Source organism: Ceratotherium simum, chromosome 5 (genome assembly GCF_057802395.1).
Source record: "Ceratotherium simum simum isolate JZ-2026a chromosome 5, ASM5780239v1, whole genome shotgun sequence".
NCBI classification, from domain to species: Eukaryota; Metazoa; Chordata; class Mammalia; order Perissodactyla; family Rhinocerotidae; genus Ceratotherium; species Ceratotherium simum.
This window is the reverse complement of record NC_141904.1, coordinates 10794865-10811022: the sequence shown is the minus strand read 5'-3', so window position 1 is coordinate 10811022 and position 16158 is coordinate 10794865.

The window sequence follows — 16158 nt, the reverse complement described above, 5'->3', positions numbered from 1 at the left end:
CCCAGTCACCCAATGCAGAACCTGGGCCTCATCCCAGCCCCCACTTTGTCTCTGCTTCTGCACCTCCAGGGATTCACTGAGTGCCCTCTGTCCCCTCGGCTCCCTCCTCCTCACCCCTGTCCTGGTGCTTCTCGATTTCCACAGTTTTACTGCAGTGAGCATCCTAACTGGCCTCCTCATTTCCATTTTCTCCACTTTCCAATCCATCCTTCACTCTGTTGCTCTTATCTATTCACAACACTCTGTTGAAAACCTTTGGTGGCTCTGCATTACCTTCAGTGTAAAATCCAAACTCCTTAACAGGGCCCACAAAACCCTTCCTGATTTGGTCCACCCCTCTCGCTCGTCCCATCTCTCTCTCATTTGTCTTCAAATTCCCCACACCCCAGCCTCATTGGAATGCTTGGAACACTCTTTCTGATCGATGGACATCTCTTGGACTTTGCATAAACTCTTCCCTCTGTCTGCAATACAATTTCCCTAAGTTTTTCATTGGGTTGTTCACTTCACTGGGTTATTCATTTCTGCTCAGTTGACACTCCCATGAAGCCTTTCCTGACTGTACCCCTCAAGTCTAGGTTAGGTTCCCTTCCCAAAACACATTGCATCCTAGGCATTCCTTAATCATCACTCTTTCCACACTCCTTGAATGAAGGGAATTTTATTTTTTAAGCTCTGTATCCACCATATCTAGAATTGTCTGGTGCACAATAGAAATACAATATGTTTTCTGAAAGAGTAAATAGAAGGAGAGAAGGAATGGATCATTTTGATGGGAATAAATCTAGAAGGTAGATGTTCCTCTGAGACACTACGTCTACACCTCGGTACTTGCCACAGGGGACTCTCCATTGTGTGGCGAGTTGCCTGTGGTCCATCTCAGTTATCTGCACCTGGAGAGCCCCCCTGTTGCTTACAGTGCTCTCCAGAATCAAACAACACTGCCCACTAGGGCCAGGTCCTCAGGTTTGGGAGGAATTGACAAGCATGCTTCCCAAGTTCTGTCCTTCTGACAGTGGAGGTCCCATAGGAGTTTAAGTCCACCTTCTCAGCTATGTGACCTAGGAGTGCTGCAGACTTGGGAAGAATGAATGCCCAGATGCATCCGTATGTCAGCCCTGACTCCAATTTTTCTCACTGCATATTATTTAGGTTTTATGTGTCAGTTTTTCTTGTCAAGGGACTTCATAATTGTTAAAAACATCTCTTGCACCTCGCTTTCTATCATTATTTCCTGTTTCTCTGTAACAAAAAACAAATTTTGACAACGCACGAATATATCTGTAGATCTGGGGTGCTTTTTTAAAGCTTGTGGGTTTTTACGCTTTTTAACAGATTGTTGAGACTTCCGAAACTCTAACTTACCCTGAACGTATTTCAGTTCTGAGTAGCTCTGATCAACTTAATTTTCAAAGCATTTCTCTTCAGCACACTGAGGGAGTTTTAACATATCCTTTACTTAGTTTGGTGCATTGCCATGATTTTTGCATCCTGTTTCTGTAAACAGAGAATTAAAGCAATGGGGAGAGGTCAAGGCAGCATTTATCAGGATGACTTGCCCATCTTTCCCATGAACAACTTCTATGGTCTGTTTTTCGTTCAGTTATTATAGGTCAAATGTTACTTTTAGATGAGAGCTAATACCTTTTGTTTCTTTAAAGGACCTTAAAAGTGCCAAGAAGGCCATGCCCGTTCCTCAAGTGGGTACACTTGACTAGGAAGGTTAATAGATTAATCCAAGGTCATAGAGCAAATGAGTGTGAGTCTGGGAAGAACAAACACCCAGGCCCTGACATGCCGTCACTGCAAGATTTTGCCAGCTTACCCTGACGGTCTGATCTCTTATAGTTTAAGTGACAACCTTCCTCTATCAGTCACTGTCATCCTTTGTGACCAGAGTTTTTTCCTCGTAAACATAGGACATTTGGCTTCCTTTAAAGCTGACCTCAGGATCCTTTAATTCATAAGCTCGCCATCCTCAGGTTCTCAAGACAACGAATGGGGCACACAGTTCCTCGGACACTTGCAGATGTCTTTTCCCAGGTGACACCAACCTGCGGATGAATCAGAAATGATGACCTAGACTGACACCCCGAGAACCTGGGCATCTTCAACGCAGTAGTTCTCAACTTGGCTGCAGTTTAAAAGAAAATTTGGAGCTTAGGCCCCGACCTCAGAGATTTGTGTTTAATTGGTTTGGGATGAGGCTCAGGCATGGTTATTTTTAAAAATCTCCTTGAATGATTTTAACATAGGACAAGGGTTAGGAACCAGCACTGTTCTTGGCTCTCTTGCTGATTTGGTGTGGAACCACTTCATCCTGAAAAGCAGGCTTTGTAGAGCCGTGGCCAAACAGGTCAGAACTTTGCTCTATTTTTAATCTAAGCTGCTTTTATTGTGCTCTGAAGATGCCTGAAGACAGAAGGCTGACCTATCCTTGGGGGTTATAGACTGATGACATAACCTTTCTGTAAGGAGGCTGAGACAAACGATGCAAACGGAATCACTCAAGAGTCTTCTAAAGCACCTGGATGAGTAGAATTTGAATGGAACAAGTTGGCACACCTTTGGAGTGAGTAAAATTATGCCTCTTGAACCTGTCAGAAGTCCTTGAAATAAAGCAGTGGATAAAAGGGACTAGTGGCTATAATTGATTTAGTCTTTCCAGGAGCCTTTGATAAAGTTCCTCTTAGAAGGGAACTCGGTAACAGCGGGTGTGTGTCGGGGCTGGGGGGTATCCTCAGAACTACCAGGGATAAGGGCTGATTAGGAGATGGAATGCCTTGAGTCAGGAACAACTGGCTGTTTTTCAGTGTGGGCCAGCCGACGGGGGCCTGCGTGATGATCTGATGAACAACCTTTGTGATTTTTAAGATTCTGTTTTGTTTTTGTTACCCAATTTCAGAGCATCATTTAAGAAACAAGACTCCTCAAGCAAAGAGGTCAATTACCAGCTCTCTGCCCTCCTCCTTGTCCGTGACAGCTTGTCCAGGACAGAGCAGTAATGTTGAGGGGCTATTTGTGTGGCTTTAACCCCAGACCTTGATTCACACTCTGAAAATGTAAGATCTTCTAATGTGTTACAAACAAAATGAACTATGGGCATTCTAGAGACTGTTTTGAAAGGCTGATGGATGTGATAATCCACTTACTCATAGGCAGACAGGGCAAGAAGCAGAAGCAGAAGAGCTGCTTAGAACCTACATGTTTCTCCTCCCGTCTGTGGGGCCTGCTACATTGGCCCAGAGACCTCATGTTGCCCAGGTAACCCCGGCCCCCTATATCTTACGTCCTCTGGAAGATTTTGTTTCTCCAGCATCTACTCCTGCTTCTTTTAATCTTAGCACAGTGTTTTTTCTTTGGCACAGCGTCATCCACCCAATCCATGGCATTCAGGCGGGAGCTGTTACTAATCCACCCCCCACCAACATCCATATATCTTACCTCCAAGGGTGAGCATGTCTCCTTGACCTGGCCAATTAGCATATTCCATCCCTTTGGCCTCAGTAACTGGTACAGGGCTGGTCACCTTGCCCATCTTGGTCCAGTGAATTCTGGCCCAGGGATTTTGTTGGAACTATTGAGAAAGAGGCTCCTTCTGCCCATTGTATTTGCTAAGCTGGTAACTAGCGACCCATGAGGAGAGTAGCTTCTTGAGAAAGGGAAACAAAACAGAAGAAAGCAAAGCCAAGAGATGGAGCATGATGCACTTCTTCATAATATCTTTTGTGTATCTGGATCCAGTCATATTTACCAGATATGCCCACTGGACTTTGCTGTTATATTAGTCAACAAATCCCTCATCCCACGTGTCTTTCCTTAAGCTTGTTAAAACTGTGTTTCTGTCACTCATAAGACCCTTTCATAAGAGGTCTCTAGTGAACACCTTTCAACATACCATAGTGTCTCATCCCATTGAAACTAGTCTGTCCTGTCACCTTAGGTACAGGTTCTTTGGTGCAGTGGTGCATGGCGAGCTCATCTAAGAAATGAGTCTGTGCTGATAAGCCAATGGAAGAGGGATGGAGAGGGGTTGTCTCAGGTAAAAGGTTTACATTTTGACAGCAGTTTTCTGGAGCCAATAGTTCTCCTTTTGGTTAACCCAACAGAGTGATTGTGAGGAACGCAGGGAAGGAGGGGATTGGGAATGAAGGGTTACTGAGCATCTTCAATATGCCAGGTACTGTGTCAGGTGCTTAACATATGTTATCTTGATTCTTACACAAATTTGTGTATTTTTTTTTTTTTAAAGATTTTATTTATTTATTTTTTCCCCCCCAAAGCCCCAGTAGATAGTTGTTATGTCGTAGCTGCACATCCTTCTAGTTGCTGTATGTGGGACGCGGCCTCAGCATGGCCGGAGAAGCGGTGCGCGCCCGGGATCTGAACCCAGGCCACCAGCAGCGGAGCGCGCGCACTCAACCGCTAAGCCACAGGGCCGGCCCTGTGTATGTTATTATCACTGTTTCACAGATCAGAAAATAATATCAATAACAATAATAGCTACTATTTATTGAGTGCTATGTTCCAATGTTAACTATAATTCTACTTTATCCATTATAATCATAATAACCTGCAAGGTAGAGATTATAATCTATATTTTATAAACGATGCAACCAAGTTTCAGAAAGGTTCAGTTCACCATCACACAGCTAAAAAGAGGATAAATCTGTACTTGGGCAGACTCAGTTTGGAAGCCAAGCTTGATATGAAATAGATCTTCATTTATAGGCTTGTGATGGGGCTGGCTGGGGAGATATTTTGGGCTAAGGAGGGGCTCTCAGCATGCCTGACATTGAAAAGAGAGGCGCAGTCAGCAGGAATAGAGCATGTATGGTGTTGACCCTGAGCTACCCACCTCAGGCCCTGGCATAGGGACCACCAGCTTTAGTGGGGACCTCTGGTCAGGTTACTTGCTTAACAAGATCTAAAGGAGTTCTCTACCCAGGACCATAAAAAGAAAACAAGAAAAAATAGTCAGGAACACAATGTAGAACACAGCTTTCATCCAGCTTATATATCGTAAAATAAACTCACATAGATCCTAAACATACTGGATGCTCCTTACATTTGAGCATCTGGTGTTAATTACTAGTTGGTGAAATGTGGAGCTGGCTGGGATTAGGGGGTGTTTGCTGGGCCCTATTAGTATTCTCTCCTTATGTTGCGCCAGTCCTGGGAGTTCTGTTGATCTGTGCTAATGTCCTGTGATGATTTTGTCTCATGTTGATCCATTCCAGCCCACTTCAGACGTGTATCTTCATTCTGAATCAGAGTCGATATCCAAGCTACAAAGAGATCTCTGTCTTTTTTTTCTTTTAGAGTACAACTCCTTGGAGCTCAGTCTTTAAGATTTATTTATCAACTGCATTTCAGTCATGCCATTTACTCCTGTTCCAACTGTTAAATTAATTAAACAAGGAGGCCGTTAGACTGAGGTGTCTCTAATGCTGTGGTGCCTACGCGAGCAAACCAAAATCTAAGGCTGTGCATGCCTCAAGGTTACAAAATCAAAACGCTAAGGACAACCAATCACAAGCAGACAACTAGGCTTTAAGCTACAGCCAATCAAATAATTTTCTTCCTTTGCATCTGCACCTGTCAAGCCTTTCCCTTCGCTCCTGTCAGCGGAGTGTGCCTAATCACTTCCGGTTTGGCACTGCCTGATTAGAATTGATTTTTTGCTCAAATAAACTCTTAAAATTTTTAATACGCCTCACTTTATCTTTTAACACCACTCATGGCTATGATGTTTGTGGTAGGCTGAAAAATGGCTCCCGCAGGTGTCCATGTCCTAATCCCTGAAACCTGTGTATATATTACTGTACATGGTGAAAGGTACATGATTAAGTTAAGGATTTCGAGATGGGGCGAGTATCCTGGATTGTCCAGCTGTGCCCAATGTACTCCCAAGGAGGCTCAGAGTCACTCGAAGGAAATATGAGGATGGAAGTAAGAGGTTGGAGTGATGCAAGGACCGGGTGATGAACCAAGGAATGCAGCAGCCTCAAGAAGCAGAAAAAGGCAAAGAAACAGACTCTCACCCTGAGCCTCCAGAAGGAACCAATTCTGCTGACACCTTGACTTTAGGCCAATGAGACTGATTTTGGACTTCTGACCTCTAGCACTCTAAGATAACAAATTTTGTTGTCTTAAGCAACTAAATTTGCGGTCATTTGTTACAACAGCAATGCTCCACACCAAAGGTTAGGTGCTGGAGGGATTTTTTACCTCCAGCAAGTGTCTTCTGCAGACACCTGCCCCTTGGCGTTTCAGTGATGCATTTGTGAAGTTGTGAAGACTTCCCCTGATCCATCTAGGTGGGTTTCATGGGTTCCTCTGGCTTTAAGAGGGGAAAAAATAACTTTTGGTTTGTGTGCATCCTCAAAAATGCTCCCCCTTACAAGGCCTTTATTCTCTACTTACTCCCTGTGTCGCACTAGCAATCACTCCCCCTGCCACAGCAACTTGCTGGTAAAAACTGTCTGCTTGCTCTTTCACTGGGTTTTACTGTGATAGAAGAGTTCTTGTCAGTTGACTAATACAACGTCAACCATTTCCTTCACACTTATATGTTGTAATTTGAAGATAGCAGTGGAAGGCCAGCTTCCACTGGGTTACCGAGGGCCTCAAGGGTGATGAATTCCTTACGAGACTAAGCCTCAGCTGGACAGGAGGGTGACTTGATTTGGAATATGACTTGGGTGTTATTGGAGCCCCTTAAACTCAGAAGAGACAGATGATTAAACTGGATTTTCTACGTCCATAATTGGGCGTATTTAATGCTGGTGACTGATGTTTATACTTGCCATTTGGGAACCTTCTTCTCTTTACTAAGGAGGAAAAATCATCACCAGAAGCTTGCTTGGTAGCCATGAAGTCAGAGCAAAGGGAAGTATTAATATATAAGAGAGTTTTGGGGGTACTTAATTCAGGACAGCTCTTTTCAAAAGAAGGCACTCTTTTTAAAAGAAATGTTTGGTGAAGTCTAGTATGTGGGAGTTATATAGGGAGAGCTGTTCTGGGTGCATCAGGGGTAGGGGTTCCTCCTCCTAACTTGTGGTGGCCCCTGAAGGCCCTCAGAGAGCCACCACGTTTCTGTCAGGGACAGGCTGGTGTGTCAGCCCTGTGCCGTGGCAGAACACACTTCCTTGTTGATGCCAGCCTTGTCACCTCTCCCGTCAACACTGATGGGGCTGCACATACCCTCAGTGAGGTGGTCTCTGGGCTTCCCCCTCTGTGTACTCCACGCCAACCCTCCCTCTTGTGTTCTAGATTCTGTTCTTAAACTGGGCACAATACAATTGATTAGGATTTATTTTCCTAAATTACAATTACAGTTCAGTTTTGTTTCTTTGAAATTACACCCTGGTCCTCTTGATTGGAGTTTTGAATATTCCTGATCTCTTCAATCATGCATTTACAATCTTTTGGTTTATTTCCACAGATGGCTGAACTTATGCATTATGTATAGTTTTATGAGGGGTGTCTCAGAGGGCAAATTTATTCCTGAATGATCACTGGGCACTGTGGTCACGCCATGTTTGATCCACATGTGTGATGACCGTCTCGCCTTTGAGTGGGGCTGCCTAGTCTTCTCATGGGAAACATCCATTAGCATAGCAAGGGTGCCTGTGAGGGGGACAGAGAAAACATGTCTTCATCCTTCCCCCCAAATTCCTGAACCTGGAGGGGATTGTAAGCGTTGAAACTGGGTCAGAACTGTCAAAAGCATATAAACATCTTCAAAATATGAACAACTCAAGCTGTGGTTCTCTTTGTTCTGCCACAGGGCAAGATCCCCATGTTTTTCACCAATCTAGAACAGAAAAATGATTTTGATAATGACACTTCAGTCCCAGCATCTCTGTCTTCAGTGTGACTGTGCTAACTCAGCTTCGCTTGGCTTAGTACTCATAAGTACTCTCCTTTGATCATTGCTATTTCAGCTGTGGTTGGTTGTGACTTCTTTCTTGTAATTGCGTTTAATTAACAATGATGTTGAAACAATACTTTTCTTCCCCCCTCACCCCCCCCGCCGGCATCTTCTGGGGCTGTGCATATATTATAGCTTCTGGTTTCCCTCTCTGCTCCCTCTTCTCTCTCACCACTGCCAGCTCTGCCCTTACCTGGTTCAGAATTCCTGTGAAAGACGGAAGAGGACGAACAACCACACTGGCACACACGAATGACGCGCTTCCTGTCCCCCGCCCCGCATACTTTAGTCACGAACCATATGGTTCAAATTATTGTCCTGTCTCCCAGGGCATCAGTGTTTGTTCAGAGACCCTCAGGCCCAGCCCCCTCTCCACAGAGGGCTCTCTCATCTTATGCAGCTCTGCTACCTGCTTTGACCACTTGAACTTGACCCATTGGTGCTGCCTTCCAGAAGATCAGCACAGTGAGGGAGATGCATCAATGGGTTAATTACATATGATGGAGGAAAGTTTACCCCTCAGAGCAGGAACTTTCTTGAGGTTAAAGCCACCATAAGTGCTTGTGAAATGCTGATGCCTGGAGAGAAAGAGCTAATAATTCCCCTGTCGTTTCCAGGCCATGCGAGAAAGCCAAGTCTAGTGGGTGTTAGAGGGAGGAGCTGTCATTGTAACAAGTATGATGGCTAGAGCTCAGCGTAATTGAGCTGCTAAATGGACTCGTGTGTATTTTTTTCTTTTTAACGTGGATGGGTCGCTGTTTTTATGGCTGTACTTGTTTCTTCTTTCTTGTAACTGGCTGGGCTTATTGGCACAGCTGGCTGTTGTGAACTGAAAATTATTAGGAGTAAGTTTTTTTCCTTCAAACGGAAAGCCTCCCCTCCTTCCCAGGTTGTCTGTCAAAAGCATTTAGTATAACCTGGCTTGTGGTAGATGAGTGACTGAACTGGGTTTGCTTGCAGCTTCTTGGCATGTGTTTCTCAAAACGTTAGCATATAAGAATACCCAGGGGGTGTTTGATACACCCATGGACCACCACTTCATTGGAAAAAGATGCAACACAGTTTTTTAAAAAGTAAAATTGAAACTGCATTCAAACTGAAACGCAATGGTTTTATCCAAATGAGAGAGAGCCTATAGTTTGCCATCCTTCACTAACTTGTCCCTGTCTGTATACAGATCCGTATGATGTATCTGCTCAGTGGTGGAGAGTTCGAGCCACAGAGGAGTTTCCCTATTCAGTCTATTGCTTACTAGTTTGTATTTCTCCTAAATTTGAAAATCCTAATTTATAATTTTGTTTTTGGTAATGGAAGGACATGTAGGGTGACTCTGCCAGCTCGTTCTGGATATCTGAATAGAACATGAACCCCAAATTCCAGAGCACTTTCTCATTATCATCTTAGTGCCCATCAGCCCCTATATCAGTTAGTGTGTCCTGCTGTGGAAATATGGATGTTTCAACAAGGAAGATGATGGTGAATGGATTTCTTATTTATTCTTTGGTTGTATTTGTAAATTTTCTTCATATTCTTTCATAACATTTGGACACGGCTTTTAAATATGCCCATTAATAAACCATATATTTCTCACTCAGAAGAGACGAAAATCATTTTGGAAAATAGCTACCTTTAGGGAGGGCGTTGTTTGCACCACAATTTGTTCCTTAAAAGTCCTAATGTCTTATTTCCAACGTTAAAAATATGGTATTTCAGCTCTGAAGTGATAAGTTCAGGCTGTTCAAGACACTGAACAGACAACTGTGATATGTAACTTGAGCAACACAGTTGAAACGATTAGTTATAGAAATGGTCTCTACTGGCTTCCAGAGTCATGAAGTAAAAAAAAAATTACATCTTATCACTCACTTAAAAAACTCCGTGAGCCCCTTTCTCCTTGACATTTAGAGCATTTCAATGAGTCAAAGCACAGAAGACTCACTGTCCATTCTTTACATGGCACCCCGAAAAACTACACTTGGTGGCCACAATTTGATTTGATATGCAACTTTTTAATGTTAAAGCAAGACCATGGCTTAAATTGACATCTATATGCCAATGATTCTCATGTAAAGAAAGTTCCAGATCTAGTCTGCTGGTGCCAGAGGAGGATGGGAGGTGCAGCAGGGTGAGCCCCAGTGGGACCTCCCCAGTGGGACCCCGTCTGGATCAGCAGACCCCCATGACTCACAGACACACGAGCTAAATAAATGCTTCCTGTGTGTGTTGCTGAGATTTTGTAGTTGTTTGTTCTGCAGCAATACTGACCAAAATACCTTATTCCTAGCATTACCTCTCTAGAGTCTATTTGCAACACAGCAGCTGGAGTGATCCTTTTAGAAGTCAGATTTTGTCAGTTATTTGTTGCTCCTGCAATTGGGTCTCATTTCACTAAGAGTAAAACCAAAGTCTTTATAAGAACCTACATGAACCACCTCCTCCCCCTACTCATTTCCTCTCTGACCTCATCCTCCATAACTCTCCTCCTTGTTCGCTCTGCTCTAGCCACACTTGTTTCCTTGCTTTCCTTGAACATTCCAGACAAGACTGGAACTTTCTCCCTGCAGATGTCACCATAGTTCTCTCCCTCACCTTTGTCAATTATTTGCTCAAATGCCCTCTTCTTATAGAGGCTTACTCTGGTCATCCCATTTAAAATCTCGGCCTCCACACTACTACTCACCTATATTCTCAACCTCCCTTAAGCTGCTCTGTTTTCCTCTCCTACATTGCTATCACTTGGTAATATATACTATACATTCATTGTTAAAGTCTGTCTTCTTCTGCTAAAATAAGCTTTATGAGGGCAGAAGACTTTTTTTTTTGTTCACTCCTGTATCCTAAGCACCTGGAAGAGTGCCTGACAAAATGTAGAGACTCATTAAATATTTGTTGAATAAATAAAGGTCAAAAGGCACGTTGGTGACCACCAAGGCCCACACACTGAATGACGCAGTGTGTGGATGGACGTTTTTATTTGTCCAGCAAAGCCTTCCCTGGCTACCCTAACTGTACTTTGTTGGCACGACCCTGTCACATCTTTTCTGGTCTACCACACCAGGCACAAAACAATCATTTTTAACATGGAAAGTCTTGTCTGTAGCCAGGGCTTTCAGTAACAAACATAACAAAAAGGTATAGGGCATTTTTACTTCATTTATTTATCTCGCATAAGCCAAGAGCTGACCTATACTCTCTTCACTGGTGGTTTCATACAACTGGAAAGAGAAATACCGACTAGCAAAAATACATGACCACAAAGTCTTTTCTCCTTGAAAATCACTCCCTTAAGTTTACTCTTGTTTTTCCTCTAAGCATAATATTTATAATTAAACTGGTTTAACAGACTTTTTGGCAAAAGTATAGCTTGCCCCATTTTTGCTGTTAGGAATACAACTTTGAATGATGTTTTTGTGGCTTGTGACACTTCAACTTTGGGCCTAATTTGTCAATTTTGTACTAGAAAGTATTATTTTGTACCTGTTCTAGAAAAATTCAAGGGTCTTAACTCAGAAGGTAAGAGAAGGTTCTCTCTGTGCTCTGAAGATGAAGGTAAAGCTTATGCCCTCCTCTGACAAGTTTCAGAGCAGAGGATGTCCTGCAAGGGAGGGGTAACGGACAACTGCTGAGTTTCAGATACTTTTCGTTTGTGGCTGCTTCTGTGCAGTTTTCATCCTCATGGATTCAGCTGCCTGGCCGCCGGAATCATGGCCCGTGTTCTCCCTCGAGGCTTGTTTGCTCCCTATGTGTTTACCATTTTGAATTATAGTATTTACATTACTATTTCCATCTCTACTTTTATGCTCCAATGAACGACTTTTAGTCATTGATCCTGTTTCATGAGTTGGGATGACACAATACTAACAACCAAAATGCATATTTGACAAATGTAAATATTGATGCCTGAATAAGGAGAGACTATATTAATCAAGTGCGCGCTGTGTCACGTTAACTAAAGATTAGCTAGCTGAAGAGTAGCTGAGCAACTGACCAATCCCAACCATATCAGACACAGACTAACTTTAAAAATAGAAAGATTTTTTGTGAAAATCACAGTCAATATTACGTTTCAAATGAGTGCCCTGGCTGTGAACCAAATGGTTCTGTCACTTTATTTCTGAAACTGCCGAACTGCCTGCAGACCCCTTGACAGATCGTTCAAGACCACCTGTTAACCAAGTCCCAAGGCTGAGAAACACTGCTCTGCCCCCAGCTACTCAAAGTGTGGTCCAGGGACCGGCAGATCAACAGCACTGGGGAGCTGGCTGTAAATGCAGAACCTCAGGTGCCACCCTAGACCTTCGGAACCTGACCCTGCATTTTAAAACGGTTCTGAGGGCGTTCAAATGCATGTTGAAGTTTAAGAAGTGCTGCTCTAAGCCATCTCTTTCTGACTAAGATGGAGATCAGGAGGGCGCACGTACTCTCTTAATAAAGAACAGCAACATTGCAGCCTTTGAGGATGGCAACCCCACCAACTGAATTGGCAACTGAGGAGGAGCAGAATACGCCTCCCCAGAAGGTGCCACTTTGGCATGTGGATTATTTTGAGCTGAAGACAATCAGGGCTCAGCTGACTCAGGAAGAGCTTTTTACCTCCCCCTTAACTGCCTAAATGAATTTAGATGGGGGCCTGTCCCAGGAAGAGAGCTATCACCCGAGATCACTTTTATATCAGAAAGACTTATCTACGTGCCAGGGCAAACATTTGCTTACCAAACATTTGCTCTTCTCGTCTTCCTGTGACTCGTCTTCCTCCTCTTTGGAGCCCCGGACCTCCTCTCCCTTCTCCTTAGCTCAGGATGGTGTATAAGCCTCAATTACCTGACTGCCAGGAGGCTCCTATTTTTATGGAGCTCCTGTATGTATGAAATTTGTTTTTCTGTGGTTAATCTGTCTTGGGTCCATTTAATTATTAGACCAGCCAAAGAATAGAAGAGAAGGGAGAAGTTTTCTGCCCCAACACAATCCCTGATGGGATCAATAATCATCTCATTTCTAGCTGTGGGGTAAGGGAGGGGGCAAGGGTGGCTCTCGTCGAGATTTCACCAGGAAAAGGATGCACTTGCAGACCCACAGCCAAGGCTGGCTGAGCCGCGGCTGGGCCACATTCTGACGCGGTTCTCGTCTCTGGACCCAGCATTATGGAAGGGAGACAATCGGAGTGATTTGGCGGATGCTGTTGCTCGGTCACAGGGGCTTGGAGGGAGCAGTTATTTTCTCTTCCTTTGTTCAGGCAGCAGCTGTGGCTCCCTATAAATGACATCCCAAATGCATTGTATGCCCAGGATTTAGAACTTGATGAGTCACAGGTTTTGTGAGTTGGTGCTTTTCTAGCCCGACAGTGGTCTCAGCAACGTGTGCACTCACTGCCTAGCGTTGAGAATTAGAACACGAATGGTAGCAGCATCCCCATCACCTCTCCGTTCCTTTGTAGCCAGTGTGCTCTCATTGCCCCAGCAACCTTGGTACCGTAGGTCAGGCCCTAGGCCCCCTCCTCCGTCACAGCTTGCTCCTAATTATTCTCTTTCCCTGGACTGTCCTCCCCACATTCCCAGCTTTTACAGCCCATCCCGACCACCACTTCCTCTGGGAGGCTTTGATGATTTTCTGCAACTGGATGACATTTCTCCCTCCTAGCAAGTCCCTGTAATCTTGTGGTTCTCAACCTTGGCTGCACATTAGAATCATCTGAGAAGCTTTAAGAAATCCTGATGTTCAGGCTGTTGCCCAGACCAACTCAGTCAGAATCGCTGGGGGCGGGACCCAGGTGATGTAGTCTGTAAAGCTCTCCAGGTCAGTCCAGTGTTCAGCCAGGGTGAAGAACTAGAGCCGCACCCTTTTCCTCTTAGGGTTCCTCTTCAGCCCCACTCTGCTATGGATTACACAAGAGACCACTGTTTTCACCATCTCCCTATGCCCAGATTGGAAGCCCCTAGAAGTCAAGGGCAGAGTTTCCTCATCCCCCGAGAGCATCCAGCATGTAGCTCAGTGAACTTGTATGTTGTTTCTCCTTCCAATCGTTCACTCTGCTGTGGGGCCCTTGGGTGACCACCGGCCCTGACCAGAGGGTGCGTGGTTGCTGCTGCTCTTGCTGCCACCATCACCTCCACTTCTGGATTCAGGGATTAGGGGCAGGGGAAGTCAGATATATATGTGCTGAGACTAGCACAGCCCCAAACTCTGGTACTCTGGGGCCATTATCATTAAGCAAAGGAATCTACTCTGCTAGAAAAAAGTGTGCTGAAACGTCTAGATGACTACAGACTTCTTTTGGTTTGTTCAGGAACTTTTCGTTTGAATTATCTATTGCTGCATAACAAATTACTGCAAAATTTAATGGCTTAAAACAACAGTAAACATTTACTATCTCACACAGTTTCTGTGGATCAGGAATCTGACAGTGGCTTCAGTGGTGATTCTGTCTCAGGGAATCTCATGAAGTTGTGGTCAGGACATCACCTGGGACTGTGGGCATCTGAAGGCCTGACTGGGGTGGAAGGTTCACTTCCAAGGTGGCTCACTCACATTGCTAACAAGTTGGTGCTGGCTGTTGGCAGGAGGTCTCAATTCTTTGCCACACGACCTCCACACAACCACTTCAGTGTCTTTACAACATGGCCACTGATTTCCCCCCAGAGCAGGGATCCAAGAGAGCAAGGCAGAAGTTGAAATGTCTTTTATAATTGTGTCCTGTTATCTCCACAATACCGTATTGGCTACACAGGTCAAGGCGGGAGGGGACCACACAAAGGACTCGGTTTTTCTTCACTGCAGAAGACGTCATTTAAACGCTTCTGCTTGATCCTCCACAGGATGGGCATGTGGTGTAGGCCGGCCAACCCACTCACTGTGCCCCTTGGGTGAATATTATTGGTGCAAAAGTGGGCATGTGACACGAGCTGGGCCAACTACCGTCCTTCCTAGGATTTTGCTAGAGCAATTGAGAGAAAGATGTCCTCTTGGTTTTGGGATTACTGGCTGTATGAACAATGAAAGCCCAGAGCTGCTTTGCCACTGTTGGGCCTGTTGAGAATGAGGCCAAAACGGAGCAGAGCAGAAAGGGCAGAGAGAGAGTGAATGAGTGAGAGAGAGAAGGGAAGCATCTTGATGGCCTGGTTTGTGCCCTTATATGCAGCTTCACCGACGCTAACTTCCACTCCTGGACTTCTAAGTTATGCACAGGTTGATGTACTTAAAGCAACGCTTGAAATGTGACATTCCCAGGGTTGGTATGAGGATGAAATGAGATATTATATATGGAAAAGTGAGGCCCATATCAAAGGGTCAACTAATATTTGTTTGCTTTTCCTCCTTTTGTCAATTTCCTTTTTCCTTGTAGAGATAGTGCCAGATATAGCCGAGGTCTACCTAGCCAGGATTTAATTCAGTTTTGTTCTGTTAAGTCAGCATATCCTGAATGCTTGCCATCTGCAAGATGATGAGCGGACAGTGGGGTTCCAAGGAGGGTGACGTGATGATTTTGCTCAGCTGACGGCTGCCTGTAGACCCAGCATGGGATGGGTGAGTTTCACAGTGTGACTGCCTTGCTTTAGGCCACATTGTGAAGTAGTGGGCATTTGAATGTGACCTCTTGCATGAGTTCCTTGCGGAGGTGCTCCCTTCCCACCGACCAGTTCCCCGGCGGGGAGGGGAGCATGGAGCAGGATGCTGATACGCGGAGAAACTGAGCCTGATAGTGCTGCAGTCCAGATGGTCCAGTCCCCTCCTTTACCTACAGGCTGGCTTGTCGGGGCTCCCCTATCCTCCCTGCTCATTGCTAAAAGTAATCAATCTGTGTGATGAGGGGACGAGATGGGCTAAGATGTCTCTGAATTAGTGTGCTTTCTGGATGCCATCATCGCTCATTTGTCCCATATTTATTATCCATTAATGATGCTGACATTGCCAATTCCTAACCCTGATTATCGGCAGTACACTGTAAGGGTTTAACAAATGTTTGTCAAACGGAATGAATGACAAGTTGATGGACAATCTTTGGGATGCATATGGAACCTTCCATTGGTAAGCTTCTTACTCCTCGCAACCTTCCCCACACCTAGTCTAACAGCTGCCCTGCTCTGAATAAAGAATGCACCTGAATGCTTCTTTGCTAATCTCACAAGTACTTCAAGATTTTGCTTCAGGGCCATCCGATGAACATCAATTACCCTTGAACCTGGCTATAGACGGAGAAGGGGTAGGAGACTGGATCAACACTATTA